Source organism: Grus americana, chromosome 2, assembly GCF_028858705.1.
Source record: "Grus americana isolate bGruAme1 chromosome 2, bGruAme1.mat, whole genome shotgun sequence".
Lineage (NCBI taxonomy): Eukaryota > Metazoa > Chordata > Aves > Gruiformes > Gruidae > Grus > Grus americana.
Window position 1 is genome coordinate 63,923,962 of NC_072853.1, and position 20,205 is coordinate 63,944,166.

The 20,205-nt window shown below is 41.8% G+C and overlaps 1 long non-coding RNA gene across 1 annotated transcript; it reads right to left on the reverse strand.

The window, feature by feature from the left end:
- Window positions 1-1,196: 1,196 nt before the first annotated feature.
- On the reverse strand, window positions 1,197-12,816 carry LOC129202067 (uncharacterized). Its single transcript, XR_008575614.1, has 3 exons — window positions 12,713-12,816; window positions 11,830-11,916; window positions 1,197-1,366 (listed from the first exon to the last, which is right to left on the reverse strand). It is a non-coding gene; the product is annotated as an uncharacterized LOC129202067 (long non-coding RNA).
- Between the last annotated feature and the right edge of the window lie 7,389 nt (window positions 12,817-20,205).

Below are 20,205 nucleotides of genomic sequence, written 5' to 3' on the forward strand. Positions count from 1 at the left end.
GAAAACAGATTAAAAAAATGGAAATGCGCAGTTATTTAAGGGTGCTCATTCAGCAAAATATTGAAGAGCGTGTTTAAAATTAAGGATTTGGGTTACAAACTCCACTAATTTCAAGCTAAACTTTATTAATTTCTTATACAAAATGAGCAGTTTTCCATGTTGGCATGCATGCCAGATTTCAATAATGTTTTATTTAAAGGTGTAAGCAAATTAAATTTTTGTCAGACATCTGTAAATCTTACTGAAAAGGTATCATCTGAGGTATTTTGCATAATCTGTAAATGCATATTAGGAAATTTTAAATGTTGGGAGGCAGATGCCTCTTCTACATCCCTGAAGAAAAATTGAGAATAAAAGTGTCTTTAACTGTTTAGAACAGATGGTAGAGCAATAAAAGTGCTGAACAGCTATAAAGCAAGCATCAGAAAATGACATCCATCAGAGAAGAGCCAGTAGCAGTGAGATGCACAAGTACAGATACTAGAGAGAAGTTACTTAAGAGTAAAGAATGACACTTTTTATCCCACATGTTATATTCTGTCAGCCTCTATGTCTTTTTGGTCCTCCTGATGCCAGTCTGCAATTGAGCGATGAACCAAAAATACAAATAATTGCTTTAGTGCAAACAGGTCCAGCCATATCCAGCATTTATCCCTCATGAGCAGCAGCGGTTGTATGCTGTATGTATTACTGATTTCTTCACCTACCAATGCTGAAAACAGTGAACATTTTTCACTGTAAATTTGAAACATGCAATCGTACAGCCTGAGGAACTGGCTTTCCCACCTTTCTCTGTCTTCTGCTCCAACTTGCCCACCTCCATGCAGAACTGGAAGGAGCCAGGTTTCCCTGCCTGGGTAGTGAATGGCAATATTCCGCACCTGATGTACTCACATGTGTGTTCATTAAGGATTTCAGGGATAGAACTGTCTCTATCTCTGCTACTACCCGAACTTCTGTGGCTTACAGCAACTCATTTTCAAACTTCTATAAATAATATTTTAGTAGTTACTAAAATTATTAATCATTACATTATTATTATTATTTTTACAGTTCTCTCTAGCACTCCAGAGCTTAGTGAAGAACTGTAAAACATAACACTTCTAAACTTTTCTATTATCTCTCTTCTAGTCTGGAAGACCATTAATTAAGTAGCCTGTTCGAAAAGGTAAATGGTTTCAGGATCTCTCTTTACCTGCTATCTTCATACTTTGAAAGTGTCAGCAGAATTCTTAGGTCCGATCTCATCTATTCCAAATATCCATGTGTCTCCGTAGGACATTCTTACTTGCTGGTCTTGATGTGTCTTTGGGTTCCTCATGATCCACATAAGAACTCTTCTTGTCTTCAGTTGTTTGACTGAAAACTTCGTAAAGGAAGAATCTCCATAAGGAATAAATGTTATGTTTCAAAGGACAGTTATAGATTTTGCAAGTCCAGAATGTAAGACTTTGAAAAAAATAATACTCTTTTAAGAAGAGTTTTATCAACCCTAACACAATTTTGTTTATGTAGCAATTGTTTTAATTTGTCACAAATAAACTGTGATGCTAGCACTACCTATTCACAAATTTCTTATCCTTTTATTTCCCTTATTTAGATTCTTAGGCTTTGAATTAAATTTGAATATGCTCTGATTTTCATCACAGTCACAGAGCCTACAAACCTGTAAACTGAAAATCTTGGATAAATCACTTGACTCCAGAAACAGAAGATTTAGGCACATCTCTTCAAAAAAAAAGAGTAGCACTTCAGGTAAAAGTCTATAAATAAAAGGGGAAAAAAAGTTCATTTTTATTACCCAAGTTTAATCAAATTCAAGGAGTAGGCAAGAAAATAAAGTAGGAAAAGTAGATTAGATACTCTAAGTCCTTCTTTTTGATATAAGAACTCTTGGTAGACAAGATGAGCATTATTTATAACAGAACGTATAATAATTGTTTCGTCTTAATTGTTTTGCTTCCAATGAGAGTGCTTAATCACATGTGTTGGCCATGGAACAGGTGTCTTTGAGGCTGCACAGAACAATGAAAATCATAGACTTCTCCTTTCTTATAGAAATACAGAAAATATCTAAGTTCATTTCTTCTCCAGAAATGAAAGTCTCTTCCGTTTGGTAGTTTGTTTAGAATTTATAACATGCAGAAGAAGGCTTGAAGTTTATTGACAGCAGGGGGGTTCACATCAACACTGACTCTACACAGTGATGCCTGCTGCCTCAGATCTGCTGACGCTCCATTTGCTCTGGGATTCATCACCACATAAAAATCAGACCTGTGAATTATGTCTTTGCTTCGAAACTGTTTTGTGGTTATCTAATGCTTCACACTACATCGAAGTTTTGCAACGACAGGCATTTTATCCTGAATGAAAAATAGATGAAAGGTAGCTGGAAATGCAGTTTCTTTGTTTTTTTCTGAACAAGACCAATATTTTTTCTCTTTTCATAACCTAACTTGTTCAGCTGATGTTTACAAAAAGCAGATATAGGATTTCATAGTGCTTTTGTGTACATCATGCATCACTTTTTACATAGCTACAGTTACATACTATAAAATGGGAAAACAGTTTCCAAACGAGGCTGACGAGTTTACAAACTTTTTCTGATGACCAGCAGACTTGGCTAAACTATTTTTCTTTCCATACTGTATGTCAACAAGCTATGACTCATACCAAATTCACATGGCCCCTAAGAGGATAATATTAACTCTAGCTAAAGCCAAATAACTCAAAGTTTTTGTGTGTGAACAGGAAACAGATTCAGCACAAATCTTTTGTTATAACTGAGATTAAAATAGCGACAAAGGGGCCGTAGCAGGCAAAGGAAGGAGCTGTTTAATTGGATATGCCTAACAGTTTCTGAGAAGTGAAGAAACGTCTTTCAGAGTCCATGGCTAGTACCTTAGAGTCAGTAAGTCAATGGAAAACTCCTACTGACTTGGCTGAACTACCTCTGACTGGATGGATATTTAATTGCACACTTGCCCAGAATTCATCCTGGCAGGTCAGCCTGCAGGCACCAATCCTGAATAACACAGAAAGAATTTGAAAGAGCTACATTGGCAAAACTGCAAACATACTAATCACAATGCGTTGCATAAGACAATAACCATCAAGAACATACACATGAAAATATAGTGACTATTGAGAGATAATAACTTTTAATCCTTCTCAGATGTGCCCCCATTAAAGCCTAAGTAGCCTATTAGTTCAAAACATTTACCTTTTTTCTAGTGTACATGCAAAATGTTTTAGCGTATCATGGCAAAATTCAAGAGAAAGTGCACATCAGTTTACATGACTGTATAGCCAATATACAACCTATGCAATATTTCTTAAGACAATTCTTAGCCAGTTAGGAGAAAATGTTAAGACTATCAAATGAAATTGCAGTAGCTTTTAGCACTTGTACAGTCCTCTGTAAGTTTTCTGAAATGCAGTCATGCATTTTTCAACCAGCCAGCCCCTCTTCTGTACACCCAAAAGGGGTTAAAAAGAACGCCAAGGCACATGTGCTGAAGGCGTATACCTCCAGGAGCATTGTGGCAGCATGTAAAATTAAGGATATGTCTTCACTGTACAGCACAATACTGGGGAGACATCTGCTACAGCTCAGACAGCTGAAGCAGCGTGGATGCGTTAGCGTCATGCCATGCCAATGCTGAATCATAGTGTGGCTCAGGCCATATGGCATACTCTCTCAGTCCAGTACAAACACTTTGTACTGTACAGACAAAACCTCAGATAAAATCAAAATGGACTTCAGTTTAAAAAGTCATCAGCACCCACAGAAACTACTGTCAACAGTTTTCCTCCAGCTTTGCCCAAAAGCCTGTGCAGACCCTGTGTGGGATCTGCTACTTTTGCACAGGACAAGAAGGACACCAGGCAATGCTGTCTGAACCCACAGACCACACAACCTGCACGCCTGTGATTCAAATCCCCCCCAGCTGTGGCTCACCTCTGTTTCATCGAAGACTTTTGCTGGAATCTGCTGCTACATTGCCTTTGACCTTACTCATCATTACAGGTAAAGTACTTGCAGGACACCACAAGGTCAGTGCAACCAAACTATGTCAGAACAAGGGATGCAAAACCACATGACACGTCTTCACACCCGCCCGGATGCGTAGCCCCACAACACAATCTGGAAACACGTGGGTCCTTCCCGTGCACACGTTAGGTTATCACACACTGCTCAGGGCCCCAGGGAAGGTAACAGTGACGCCCTCGCCCCTACGCCCTTGCTAACGCTTCCCCTCTGCTTTGCAGGCACCAGCCACGGCCCCTCTCAAGTCTGATTAAGGCAATTACTCAGTCTCTCCTGAGCAGTTGTTCTCAGTGTGTATTTAACTTCACAGGCTGCCAAAATTTTAAAATCCAAAGACCTTTCACTGTAGTTGCACAATGGAGTGGTTTTTGCAGAAAGCCAGTGCACGCACACCCACCATTTCGGGTTCAACTGTATCCCAAAATTGCCAACTGTGCTTTTGGACCTGAGAAGTCATGGAAGAGACAGAGTACCCTTATGAAAGTAATCTGAAGCTAACACATCCCACACCCAGAGCCAGCACTGCCAATATCCAAACAAATGGTAAATGGAAATAAATTAAATGGAAACTAAGTCAAAAATATGTTCTAACTAAAGTATCTGCAGCATGTTTATCAACAACAGCTAGGGACTTTCCAGAAATGTGAAACAGGATCATCTTTTCCCTGAAGAAACTACTAAAAAAGGGCAGATAAATGTTAGGGGATTCTTATACCTAAGATACACTAGAAGGTCACCAGAAGTTATTTAATTACAATTTAAAGGAAAATTAATTTTCATATACAGTGGGAAACAATTCTTTTTCATCCAAAGTTACTCTTACAAAATTTTGCATCACATAGCATAGCTTTGAATAAATGGCTGAAGAGTCCTTTCACATGAAAACAATTGCCACAGGATAATTCCGGCTGGATGGGAGCTCAGGGCACCTCGGTCCAACCTCTTGCTCACAGTGGGGCCAGCTCTGAGCTCAGACTGGGTTGCTCAGGGCTTTGTCCACCTCATCCACTTCTTACCACAATGGATTTTTTTCCCCCTCTAAGTAAGGGAAAGGGAAAAACATGCAAAGAAGCTGTACTGATTCTAACCAAGGAACCACCTAGGCCAGGATCCCATCTCCAGTGGTGCTCCACCAGTGGGGGCATCAAGGGTTGCCTTCGTTCCTGTCCTTCACGCTTGGCCCCAGGCAGCTTCACCTGATGCCCCAGTGCTATACCGGGAGAGAGGGTGTTAGTCCCTCTCTAACCTAGTCGTACCAACCACGATTTCATACCCCTGAGAAGCTACAAAACAGAATTTCCTCCTTTCCTTTCCTGGACTGTTCCATTTCTTCTTTTGTTTAATTAAAAAATGTACGCTAATGAGTCCATAGACCAACAGTACCCAGTGTCTGAGCTTTCAAATATCACAGGAAGGACATATTCAAACATGACCGGATTAAGAGTAGCCAAATCACTGCCTAACAGAAAATAACACAGGTCTAGCAAAATGCAGGTTCTTGTATGACCTTCTGGAAGAGAAGTTTGCACAAAAGGAACACATTAAATAATATTTTTTCCCTGAAAAAATAAAATTCTAGGAATGAATAAACATTCATACTACAGAAACTTTTCATGGTTTTATACTAAACTTGGTCTTCCAGAAAAATCTAAACTGCCACATTGAATAGAAAAAGGAGTCATTTTAGCTTAAAAAGGCTACTAATTTAAAATTTATCACCGACATAGCAAAGGCCCCTAGCAATGTTGCAAAATGAATATTTTTGAAGGCCACAAGAGAGGTCCATCCAGAAACCCAAAGGGAACCGAAACACCTTCGCTGGGACATAGAGGCATCTCAGAATCCACCTTGTGAACAAGCTCAGTTTGTTTGCTTTACTTTCATGGAGGATATCAACTTCTGAGCTAGTAAAAAATGCTTACAAAAATGCTTTTTATTTATGAAAATTAAGTCCCAGTTGTTAGGGTAACTCATTCTGGCTGCAAAATCCATGTATTTGTGTTGCCATTACCTTAAATATTTTTCAGCTGCAGGTAAAGACTTTTTTAACTCAGGTTTAAGAGAAAACACTCTCTCAAATTCTCATTCATATTGTTCATCAGCTTATAGATGTGCCACTTGTGAGAGTGAACTGCTGCCATATGTACTGCCATACTGCGAAGAAGTTTGATAGCATTTATCTCGGCCGTGTCCCTTGGAGGTGATGGGTTGCCCTGGTTCACACCTACCTCCCGCCAAGGCCCAGGGTACCAGTTTTCTACTTGCAAATAGTGGGAGAGAATAAATCCCAAAGAAAAAGAATTGCTGCCCTGTTTTTATGTGTGATTGATTTGGTAGTTCAGGGCACAGAAACGTGTTATTCCTTTGTATGCTACTAGCAGCAAATTAATAGCTCCTTTCTTTTGCTACAAGGGCAACAGCCATAGCTGCTTGGCTAGTGGTGTCTGTCCTGTTTCTCAGATTATTTATCAGGAATGAGTTCAGATGAGGAGCATTTTGGATCCTGTTCTTTAGCTGAATAAATCATGAATCATTCTTTTGGGACATTTCAGCCCTGTTGTGTTTTACACCCTTCTCCAAAACATATGCAGTGACATGCCACTCATCTCTGGGAGCTGCTTATTTTTACAGTTTTGTATGCCTTGACTTATAGTACTCTGACACATGTGAATATCCACTAAAATGCATTTAACAGCTTTCTTCTCCTTGTATTTATCTGAAGCTTTTTTGGTCTGTTCTTCTTGTTCCCTGACATGGGAGTTATCGACAGAGTAAACAAAGCTGCTTTGGCATCTTGCCACTAAAATGTAAAGCTGTAAAGCGCTTAAAAGTTTGAGTTTCCTGAGTTAAGGAATGCTACTGCATGCCTTAAGTCAAAATGGTTGTAAGAAAACAATTATTGCCTGAAAGAAACCAAAATCATACAGTATTGTGTAGAAGTACTTGAAGAAAGGTATACAAACAAAACAGGTATTTTGGATACAATTCAGGAAAACAATTAATTTGATCAAAACCTACTCAAGTATAACCTCTGATACAGGTTTTTAATGAAGGTTTATATAAATCTGAGGTTGTTTTGTATGGATAGGTTTTAAGCAAGTATGGGAACAAGATTGGGTACCTGCACTGTCTCTCAAATGTGTTTTAAATCTGCTGAGTTTACAAGGTCAAACAGTTCCTACACAGTCAGCCCTGCAAAGCCTGCCAGAGAGCTGCCAATCTTTTTTTTTTCCTTCATCGTCATTAATGAAGGTCTTGCAGGAGAGAAGGTTTCCATCTTCCAGCAGCACCAACTGTATCCTACTCATCATTAAGCTATTTAAACTACGCTGAAAACTCTGAAGTGGCTTGAGAGATTTTGACTGGCTTCCTGATTGCTATATAACATCAGTTTTAGTCCTGACTGCACTTGCAGAAGAGAAACAATTTGTTCTGAGCTCTTAGCTTATGGGTCCTGCCTACATTAGGGATTTTTTACAGAAAAATCCCCAGTTATTGCAAGTAAAGCCAAGAAGTTACAAATTTAATGTGCTGCTGAAAAAAAATGTGAGGTGCCCTGAATTTTTGTATGGTAATATATCCAAAATTAACATTTGAAGATGTGATCTCATCAAAGGGAATGAAAAAGATCTAATTACAGATGGGTCTTTTTACATCAGTATTGTGATGCTAACAACTCTAAAAGACAGAAATAATTTATTTTAATTTCTAAAATATGCATAATAGACTTCACATAGAGCCTAGATGCAAATTTACTAACACAGAAGACACCATTCTTGTTGTCATGTGCAAAAGAAGAATTGCTTTTTAAATATAATTAAAATCCTCAGAGAGACTAGTTTAAATATTTAATGATTTTCAGGTCTTGCTAAAGTGATGCTGATTATTTTTCAGATTCTGTACCCTTCCAGCTTTGGGAGATGTTTTTGCTGTGAGTGTTATCTGTTCACATAAATATCTTATGACCACCGAGACTGAAATTTTAAATTATCAGGGTGGTGGATTTTTTTTCTAATTGTAATGACCACAGCACACAAGATGTGCACAGCATCTGGCAACTATCACGTTCCTCCTTCTCCCACCTCCCCTTACTGGGTTTGCAGAAAATACTGCTTTTCAAAATTCATAAAAAAATTGATGAAAGCTCTTTAAATATTTGTTAACCTTGTCTTTCTGCACATGCTGAGTATTCTGTGGATAAAACTACATTAAATAATAAGAGTATAATGGTGGTGAGAGAGGTAGGGGCTGTGGGAGAGGGAGGTCACTGAAGGAGCAAGCCGGAAGGAAGATGATGTATCATGGCTGCAGGTAGACAGCTGGTCCCTGGCCCGCGCTGGCACTATCTCTCTCAGCAGGACATGGAGAAATTGCTGGAGTGATAGATGACAGTGGGAGAAACTACCAAAAGTTAGGAGGAGCACCAGGAGGGATGGCTGGATTTCACAGGGCGCTAAGGGGAAGGTGTGGGAGCAAGGGCCAAACATGACAGCTGAAGGTTGCACGGGGGACTTTTGGGCACATTGTGCCTCGCAAAGCCCGCAAGGCCTGGGGATCCACTTCAGCCATGCCCTCCAAGGCTGAGGGCATCACAAATAGCAAAATTGAGGTGAGGTGCAGCAAAACTGGGAGCGGTGAGGAAAAAGTGATTAGGGGCAGGTTGTTTATCCGGGTGGAGATAGGGAGAGGTGGAGAAAGGAATGTAAAAGGGCAGCTAAAAAGATGATTGAGAAAGGAAAAAGGAAAGGAAAAACGAAGATAAGGTATACAAACACTGTGATCTGGGCAGCCTGGAGGTACTTGCAGAACAGCTCAGCACTTGGTCACAGACTCTCAGGACCATTCAGGCTGGAAGGGAGCTCAGGAGGTCTCAGCCCAACCTCCTGCTCACAGCTTTGAGGTCAGACCTGGTTGCTGAGGGCTTTGTCCACTTGGGTCTTGAAAACCTCCGATGATTGCCGAAACCATGATGCTTAAACCACATCGGTTGTCTTGCCCACACCAGGTCTCAGCCCTGCTGCCACAGCCCAGAAGCTGGAGACCATGGGGCACTTTCCCCCCAATCAGCAGGTGGTTCCAGGGGACACATCGAACGTGGACCTCCCATACCAAAGCTGCATGTTATGGCAATGCAGCCCTCCCAGACTGTGTTTGGTGTGTCCTGGATGGCTGTCAAAAGCTCACTATCCTTTCAGTCCCACCTCGCCCCTTCTCTCAGGTTATCTAATGGACACAGACACGGGGCAGGGTTTAGCCAGTGATGAGTGACTGTACAAGTCAGGGGTCAACCAAAAATTTGTTCACGGCTAACCCTGCTTTAGCATTTTGCATCAAGTCTTTCCTACAGAACTAAGGATAACATACAAGAAAGTGGTTTTAATCGGGATACGATCCATTTATGCTAATCAGGCGGCCTATCCAGTGTTTTAACATTTAGTAACTTCTGACTAATTCTTAACTCATTAAAAATTTTGGTACCTAATCATTTAATCACTCAGTTCTCTGCACTCATCAAATTAACCAGGACTAGAGAGGCCCCATTTCCTTACGTTTCATTTTTGATTGACTCTTTACATGAATCACTCTAGCCAACACCTCTTCCTTAGGCATCAGACATTATGATTTAACCACAGGAAATATTGTTCACGTAGCCATAAGGCAGTAAAAGACCACAAGAGGTCAGCAAGTCTAGGTCCTGCTTCAAGGCCATGGAAAATTACACCTAAAAATAAACTAGGCTAACGATCTTTGGCTGTGGCAGCTCCACAACCACCCATGCAGCCTCTTCCATTGCTTCCTGTCCTTGGTATGTTATTGTAGCACTGCTGGACCTGCAATCCCCAAATGTCCTCCGATCTTCCCTGTGCAGTGATGGTACTCAGTGACTACTGCCCAACTGTACCACCTTTCTTTTATCACCATGATAAAAGTGATCCCTATGCCAAGTTTCTCTAAATTTTTAAATTCTGACCTCGTTCCCCTGTGTTCACACCTTCTTGTATCCAAGAATATCTGCAGAAGAGACACCCTGAGCAAGGTGTAAATTACCTGCTCTCTAATCAGACATGAGCCACTAGTGAAGATGTGGATGGGTACTCTCCATGTCAGCCTCCCACGGGCACTCTGTGTCCACACAGACTCTGCTCCTATACTGCTGTCCTTTAGGGCATGCGTTAATGGCTCTTCCTTTGTAGATGGCTCGCTATTTTTACAAATAGTGTCAAACTTCATATCTCCAAAATATTTCTCCTACTGCCAAATTTATTTGTCAATAGCCAATAATTTCAAAATTATTCAGGGGAAATAATACATGCTTTTGATTACAAAAGCAGTAGTTCTTTAGAAAATAATAAGAGAAAAAAATGGGTTAATGTATTTAGCTCTTACATTAGGTAAATAATTTCTTCATTGGCTGAGCAAAATTAGATGAATCCACACCTGAATCTAACATTTCCAGCCCTGAAGCACCTATTTCTGCTATAATTTTAAAATCTTGATATAGGATGACAACTCTTAAAATACTGACAGTCTCAGGGCTGGAGAAGAGACATTTTCTGAACTCTAAGAAGAGAACTGATGAAAGAGTTACCTGTTCCACCAGAAAATACATTATGATACTCATCTTGCCTTAAGATGTAGTGGGTTTTTTATCCAGAATGGTGTGAAGGTGTATTTAGTGCAAAACTTACTTTCTAATTTGAAAAAGTTGCATTTGTTTGCTTTGGGTTTGGTTGGTTGTTTTTTTATGGTAAAGAGTCCTCTTATTAACACTTTGACTTCATAGTATTCCAGATCCAATAAACTTCTGATTCTCTTTTCTTCCCGTCTCAAAGTGGCAGTTTGAAAGGGAGGGAGAAATAACTACTCTTACTGTGCCAGTACTTTAGATATGTAGAATAATCTGTAATTGACATATTTCATCACTAGAGGGAAATCCATTACAGCGCTCTTCTCAGTAATGCTGGTAGGCACACTATTCTCCAGAGCTGCAAAAAGTGCAACAGGCTTGAGTCTGGATGCAAAAGTTGCAGCAACTGAGTATGACACAGGGAAGACTGTTTTCCCCTTTCTCAGAAGGGTGTCCAGGGGAATTGCCCCTAGTCTCATCACATCACACCATAAAATAAGAAGGAAGAGGCTGGAGCACAACTGTGCTCTGTCCCCAGGAAAGAGAAAACCCCAAACTGAGCCAACCGTAGCAGTCCGATTGTCCTGCAGCAATGTCTCCAAGCCAAAACCAGGACAGAAATCTATCACCCCTATGACAGCACAGGAAAGGAGATAATGAAGCCTATTTGCACCATGAGCACCCAAACCACAGATGTTTAGAAGAAACAGCAGCATTTTGAGACACTTGTAAAAAACACTTCCAGCTGCTCTTTCCCTAGCTAGTCTCCATCTTACACCAGAGCTCACGTTGCTGTTGACCATCAAACAAGGTATTGAAGACATTTTGTTCTGTCCAGTTTTAAAAGCCTGGGACCAAAAAGCCAATTTGGAAATCAATGGTCATAAATGAAAAGCACGGCAAGCAGAGAGCTGGGTTACTGCAAAGGCAAATTTATTGCACTCTGCCTCGTAGCCTCGATGTCCCCTTACATATTCCTGTACCTGGTCCCTGTCTGCTAGCTTTGAGGACAAGACCACGTAGGGCACGTACATCCCCACGAGACCCTCAGCCTTGCCACCTCCGAACCTGCTGGCTGCCAGCACTGCTTCCTGGGGCAGCCGCTCGCTCCAGCTCCTGCCACGCACCCCGGCACAGGAGCAGCACTCACCTTTGCCCGGCTGAAGGGGAGAGTCCCTGCCATCACCTGCCCCGGACGCTGCTCCAGCCCTCCCACCGCTGAGGATAGTCTGCATCACTAAAAGAAATGAAAGAGAAATGCTAATGAGGAAGCAAACCCGATTTTCAGTGTTGGCTCTTAGGGATTTTGTAGTACATTTTATCTTTGACCTCATTTAGTAGGAGTCAAAGCAAGTCAAAGAGAGAATAGAAGAGGATTGCATGAACCACTGCCATTTTGCATGACAGTTTGTCCATTTCTAGTTTAAATTTTTCATTTCAAGATAATAAATTGAACTTGTCTCCAAGAAACACCATTTCATGCTGGTTTTACAGTGCCCTTCTGTGGCAAAGCAGTACTGAAATCAGTATCGCATGTGTAGCTGGCATTAACTACGCTCCTTTTAATCAAAATCTCATTTTTAATGAAACGTAGTTGTCACAATTCAATTCTTACTACTTTTATTTTCCTTTTTAAACAGTGCTCTGCTCCTTACCATTCAAATATTGCATCTAAATATCAGGACATTCTAAACCCTGAACTTCATGCTATGAATGAAAGAAGTGCTATACACTAGTAACTACTTTGCTGCCCTGGTGTCTTATGCACAGATGCTGAAAGTTGGAATAAATCTTTGGACTGACACAGGGTAACACTGACTTATAGTGACAACATCCTAAACTCTGATCAGCCTTCTATATAATCTCCCAACTATATTGTTCCATTAACCCACTGCAAAGCGATTTTCATCTTCTTACACAAATTTCTTTGAATGCAGCTGAGCATTAGATCACAAGATTTTCAGGCTTCACAGATGAATGCCTGCACGTAAGAATCACCAAACCCTCGGAGATCAGACTGAAGAAAAACTTACTGTAATTCGAGTTTTGAACAGCTGTCAAAATCCATTTAACTTTCCAAGTTTCTTATTCTGTTCCAAAAACTGGAGTAGCTCTGTGTGTGCATATTGAACAGCTGAAAAATCAAGACACAGTAATACATGATGTGTCCTAGAAGGCTTTTTTCTCCTACTAGTATTTTCTACTCCTATGAACATATATTTTAGCACACATGTTATGGCCATTTAAAAAGGACTTACATGGGATGTAAGTGCTATTCCTTGATAATAGCAACTGGCAGAGAAAATAAGAAGATGAAGGAGAGGAGGAATAGAGGGAGGAAAAGAAAAAACTAGGGAAATTGCCAACAGGTTATCAGTGAAGGCTGACCAAGACACGCTGGTGGGGACACCAACAACCTGCCTCCACCCTGTCTTAGGCCACCACCTCCATCCAGTTGCTGCAGGTCACTTTTTGCTGTGCAGACAGGCAGGACTTATAGATTTGCCTGTTTTGGAGCTAGAAATGCCAAAACACCCAGGATTCAAGCCTGTTTCTAGACTTTTTTCTTCCTCCAAGAAACAAATACATTGGGAAAAAGAAATTTAACTTGCAGAAATCCATAAATAGTAGGCCCTTACACGAGTTGGTTGTCCTATAGCTGATTTTTCATACTTACGTGGTTTAGAATAGCAAGATGAATTACAATCATTTTCTTTACTCACTGATTCAGTCAGAACGCCTCATGACAAATTTCATACTGATGTTTTCAGGGAAAATTATATCCTTAGGCTGGAGCCAAGGAGTAACTGTCTTTTGGTACACACATATACACACATACAGAGAAACTCATAGAAAAAACTCAGAAGGAGCCTCCTGATCTCATCCAGCCCAATCCCTGCTTAAAGCAGGGCCAACCTTGAAGTTAGATTCAACGTTAAAATCAGATCGGATTGCTCAGGGTCATGTCTAGTCAAGTTCTGATTATCTCCAAGGATGGAGATGTGTGCTCTTTCCATAATAAACAAGTGGCTTAGATCCAGAGCACAGGCAGCTCAAGGACTTAACCTTTCCGAGTTTATCTGCAAAATAAATTAAGAACACTAATGGAACGGATCATGTGAAAGCAAAGACACTTCATCCCATTCACTAGACTCAGATCTGGGCTTGGATTACAATCTAGTGTTCTGTGATTAATTTCATTTTTCCATTTCCAGTGGTTTACTCTCACCCTAATAGCACAAAAATCATGGGTATTTTTTCCCTTAGGGGAAAAAAATTAATTACATTATATACAGGTATGCAATTTAAGGGTTAAAATTAAAATTGTATTAATATGATTCCTTTTATGTTCTCTCACACACAGATTCTGAAAAGCTTCCTTTACTGATTAATAGACTTCTGGCAATCAAACAGTCCAAAGTTTTACTGGCAGGACTGAACTCTTTTGCTCTTTATTGATGATCAGCCTTTCCAAAGAGTAATAGTAAAAGTAATTAGTTAGGCTTTTTAATAAATTACCCAGGGAAAAAATGTCTTTTTCACCAGCTCAGAGTTGTCAGTAAGCAAAATAATAAAATCAATTGGCAAGAAAAAGAGGTTCATTTCAAGATAAGTTTCAAAATGTTGTGGCATTTGTTGTGTTCCACATTTATTTTGAAAGGCTATGCAAAATGCTGATATTTTGCGTTATAAAATGTAATTGTTTAAAAACATGAAATGTTTTGGAAAACTTTAGCACAGACAATGTTTTAAATACACAAAGTATTGAATAGCAACATGAAATTTTTCAGCTAGGTAGGACAGGTGAAATACAGGACCAGACTAGAAAACAAGGGCTGCTGTAGCTTAAGCCAAAGTCATTTCAGATATTCTTGACCCCACTGAAGGTCTCTTTTCATCGCTGAAGGTTGGTGAGCCCATCCCTGTCTCCATTCTTTATCCACCACTGTCATGACCACTGCAAGCCTCTCTCTTATGAAGATGGGCTTGTACTAATACGCTGATTTGTAAATTGGGATATACACCAGCTGTCACTGTCACAGAGCTGCAACCTCCAGCAGAATGGGGCTAAATCCACCACTACGTGTCTGTCAGAGCTCTTAGGCTCAGCAGCACACTCATTAAAGCGTTTGTTCTTAAAAGAAGAACAGACTCCAGAATCCTTCTCCCTTTACCTGCCCCTCATCTCTTAGAAGAAAAGTTTAGCACCACCTGTGTAGCATGCTGACCCTCAGCCTGTCCATGTTCTCAGAGGATACCAAAGCCACTTCCCTCAGATCAAGCCCTCAGGAACTTTAAGCAGAAGGACATCTATTTTATGGTTCACGTGATCAAGGTATTAATTTGCTCAGCCTGGTTAATGCTGGGACATCTCTGGATGCACACACAAATGCTGCTGTAGTCATGGGCAAAACTTAAGTCAGACAGAGAGGTTTTTCTCTGGATATTGAGAGATTCCAGGGTTAAGCAATGTCCAAGCATGATTTTCAGGACCTTTTCAGGGCAATACTTTCACCTGGCTTCTAGCACCATCAGCAACAGCACATCGACAGTAGGAAATAAAACAGGACCAGGGCACAGGTCCCCACCGTACAGATCTACCCCAGGCAGCCCTACACAGCAGGAGAGTTGTGGATGGACATGCACAGCAGCAGGCAGACTATCCTCAGAGGATGAGTGCATCCAAGGTGGTTGGTCACTGCTTGCTGATGTAGCACCATTGCTCCACGGAGCAGTAGGCAAGTGAGAAAGCATCATGCAGAGGTGACCACAGACCAGGAAAGTCACTTGCTGTAACCCCAGCTGACTTCCCTCTGCTAGCCTGGGCGTCTGGTAAACTGGGATTGCCATCGGCTCCTCTTGTCCTCACTTCCAGGCAGAGTATCCAGCACATCAACCTGTCAGTAGGTTGAAAACCATGATCCTAAATCCATTCTTTAACAAGGCCTCCTTTCTCATTGCCTGAGCAAAGGCAGCCCTTACTGTGAGCCTAACCCAAGCCCTAGCGCAGCCAGTGCCATACTGTCCCCAAGTTGTTTGCGTGCCATTTCCCTGTTTGGGCATCAGAAGGCTGCCACGACCCACCGGGACACTTGCCCTGTGCTCAGTCTCCAGCCTCCAAAAGCTAAAACCTAGCTACAGCATCAGCCGTAATCTTACCCCATCGGCTGTAGGACAGAACATGGCAAGAAGTCCCAAACCTGATTCCTTGGGGCTTCTTCTAACTGGGGCCTTATTCTTGTTCAGTGAACTCAAGCACACCTCTTACACCCCACCCCTGCCCCTCCGAATCAACCTATGCTGATTTCCAAATCAGCTCCCTGTCTGTCCCAGCCCTTATTCCCATCAAATGTTCCATCATTGCAGCCCAAAAGCAAAAAGCTGCAGTTCCGTCCAAAACAAAATGTTACCTCTTCACATCAACTTCCAACAAACCAAATGCATCTAAACCATAGCCCTAATTCTTTACACATGCAGAAGGTGGCAAATCTGATCTAGCTGTCTTTCTCAACACTCAAGATACTGTGAGACTCCAGACTTACAACCCAAAAATAAATAACCAATAACTCAATATAGCAATTAGAAAATTATGTCTTAAATATTTATTTTATTTCCCTAACTCCTCACTTCTTCAACTGAAACATGTAATTAACTCTAACTACACATTATCCAAGGGAACTCCTATCAGCTCAAGAGGAAAATCAATCTAGGATATGTTCAACAAAACTGGGCATTTTTTCTGAGTACAAGACTTACCTCTATATTTAGACCACTGAAAAAACCTACTCCTGCAAAGCCAAATCAAACTGTACCTATTACTAGGAAAAAAGGTATTCTGCAAGCCCAAAATGCACAAATGCTAACCTGAGCCCTGGACAACAGGCCTTTTGTAGGTAGAGACTTAAAAAAATGCCCTGAGACCATGCCAGCACACACCCATAGCTTGGTGTAGCTGCCCTTTACACCAACCTGCTCCACTGGAGAAAAGGGCAACCCTTCTAGAAGAGACTCAGAGGAGCAGCCCCATGAGTTAGCCTGAACTCACGGTAGCCCAAGATAGCCATTTTTTCTAAAGCAACAACGTGTGTCAACAGCACTCTATCAAACCTCATTTCAGAAAATCTGGAGTCCAAAACATATAGCAATAAATTCAAAGCTTCCTCGGCCCTCAACCAAGAGCCCTAACATAAAAATTATTTCTACCTGCATTCCCCCGCCCCCATATTATGAAATACCAAACTAAACTCCCAAATAAGTCTTATTTTTTTCCAAATGCCTCCAAACATAAACACCTTCCAAAACATTCCCTACTTAGAAATCAGGCTGATCAAGGAATGAGACTGGGGATGAAATTAGGAATACAAACAAATAGTCAAGACTGTTGTATGTTCATTATGAAATAAATGAATGATCACCTCCCATCCAACAGGATTAAAAATTAGTGTCGGCAAAAACTGGGCCACCAAACCCGTAAAGGAATCCATGCTTCTTTGCAAAGTTGACATGGCAAGGGGATCCCAGCACAGCACATGACCCATGTTGAACTTAGGCCAAAACAGAGAGGAAAGAACCTCCTCTGGTATTGCCAAACCAAAATTCAGCTTGCTACCTCTGGCCGAGATCAGCATTTTTCCAAACACTTCCAGCCCTCTCCATCTCTCTTTGAGGCCACATGAGCTGGTGGCTCCTGGTGCAGGAGAGCCGAAGGCACTGGGGCTCGTGCATGGACCCCAGGCCAAGGCGAAGGTCTGCTTTCAGGCAGGGTCCCCACCACCATGGGAAGCCACTGCCCCAGTGCCAAGGACAGAGTGAAGGACAAGGGTACAGTGCCATAACCCAAAGGGATTGAGAATGCACCAGGGGTTGACCAGCAAGCTGATGCCTACAAAGGTCTCTGGACAAGCCTGAACTTGCTTTCTTGCGAGAATTCCCACACCAGCACCCTGTCCCATAGGGGGACAGTCATGCTGGGTCACGGGCTCATCCTGAGAATGTGGAGGCCTGGGGTGAGTTTCGAGGCCACGTGCATGTGGGGCCAAGGGCTCAAGGTGAAGTTTCAGACCCTGTGAAGCCCAGTGCAGGAAGGTGGCTGAGCTGGCAAGGGCTCACTGGACTGAATTGTAGGCAACTCTCCATGTTTGGCACCATGACATTTCAGCACTTGAGGCTATGCAGGATGCCTAGACCAGTATTAGGTTTGGCATAACTTTTCAGGACAGCATGAGTATGCAGGTTTAAAAAATGGGTTGTCCAGGACACACTGTGGGTTGCAGCATCGTAAAGACAGCACAGATGTTGCAGGGAACATGGCACAGGCTTTGCTTTGACTTCGCAGAGCCTTGGTATGGGGGTTTATCAGACTGGCTTTGCCTGAATTTGTCTAGACCTGCCCAGAGCTTTCCTTTTACTTGGTTTGACTTGTTGCTGTGACAGCCATTTTTCTAATAACCGGGTAGCTATGCCTAACTTGCTCTGCTTATACAGGTAACACACAACTGTTCTGTGTAGCGTGAAATATTTATGACCTTAGCAGAATGATGTAACGCAGACCTGCTGTGAGAGAGGAGGCCCTGAAGATGAGCTTGCAAGAGGTGCTGTAGGGGAGTATGGGCACAGGATGACGGAGACGGGGCATGGGATAATGCTGAGGGCTGCAGGGCTATAACCCACACACCAGTGATCAGCTAGAGAAGTACAGAGCTGGGAGTTGAACAAATCCCATCTTAGGAGTAAAAAAAAGTAACAAAAAGAATAAAGAAATAGAACTGTAGACCGATGAAGAAAGAACAAAGCACAAAAGGCTTTAGGAAACATGAATATGACCTTAAGTAGATCCTAGAGGAGGAAGAAGAAACCACCACCACCGTACTCCTCCCAGGGAAGGACTTGGGATGTCCTGTTGCCTCGCCATACCTGTTTCCCTGAAGGTATTGCCCCAGAGGAGCAGTGGAAGGGTAAGCGGGACACCAGGGGGAAAGGGTAGAGACTAGACAGTGCATGCATAACAGTTTTGACTGTATTATTACTGAGGCTTTCCATAAATAATAATATTCCTAATTTTTCCCCTCCTCCTTCCTGTTTTGAAAAACAAACACACAAATCGATCTGCATAAGAACAATAATTTTATTAGACTGCTAAGGCTTCAGTTATACTAAGACTAAATTCTCAGCATCCCTTGCCCTCCCCCCACAAGAAGATTTTGAATGTCACAAGGCTTGTACAAGCACAGATGTATTTAGGTGAAGGGTTGCTAGACTCTGGCTAAGGCTGGAGTCTAGAGTTTGGTTTAAGGCCAGGTTCATAGCTCAGATTTGAAGGGCTCTTCCAGAAAGCACAGAGCTTGGGCTCCAAAAGGTCTGTCAGGTGTGGCTGAGCTAAAACGATGTCATTCACTAAAATCCCTTCACATCTGCAGCTACATTTTTTCAGGCATCCCTAACTCTAACGAAAGCATCAATCCTTGTTGAGCGACTCTGAGCGGAGGCAGATCTCCATGACCCAGGCAGGCATCACCTGACAGTTTAACCTGACACCACCTTTTTTAACCTATCAGTTGCCTTGGTGTATCCCAAATTCCAGCTTCAGTCAGGTTGTGGGCAAGGATAATCGCTCGGGCTTGCATACGCCCGTGAGTAGGAGTAGGAGTAGAAGTAGGGGTAGGGGTAGGCTGGACGTGAGCCTAGCTGGTACCACCAGCACTCCTGCAGCTTCCCGCCTCCACTGCTGATGCTGCCTGAATTTGGGGGCCTGAAGCTTGGCAAAGGGTCATGCTGTGCCAACAGGAGGTGAAAAGGAGAGAGACTGCCCAGGGAGAGCCCAAGTCAGTTCACTGTCCCTTGGGCTTCATGCTATCTAGTGTCTCTGGACTTGGCTTAGGTCTTGGGGAATGCATTACTCTGAACACTTTTACTTCCAGTTTGGACACTGGACCATGACAATGGCTCTTAGGCAACAGAAATAGTTAATTAAGCAGCGGACCTCTGAATGGAGTTGTCCTGCAACAGGGTTCATTTAACTCTTTTGCCTTGGCCTCTGTCCCGGGACTGTTGCCTCCACACGGTCCAGAAGGACACAGTCAAAGTTCAAGTAAACAAAAGATTATTGGTCTGCTTGGGCAACTGGGAAGAAGAGGAAAGATAAATTAAACTGCCCAGATAACCATAAAAAGATTGATTGTTGTTGCTAGTGCAGGGCAATGATAGAGAGAGGGTAAGAGGTTTATCCAAGTTTTGCACTGACAAAAGATAGAAAAACCATCAAGAACAAAGCCTTTCCCACTCGTATTTATATGAAAATTATTTTCTACACATAGACACTGAGTTAAAAAATACTGAATGAGTAGGAAGGAAAAGCTTTTTATCATTTCTCCTCTTTTTTAAAAGAAATCAAAACCAAATGTAGAACTTGCTTACTTCAAAAAAAAAAAAAGACCTTATATTCTGTCTGTAAACTTCATATTTACAAATAATTTACTAAGACTAAAAAATATCTTGACCTATCATTACACTGAAAAAAAATATATCT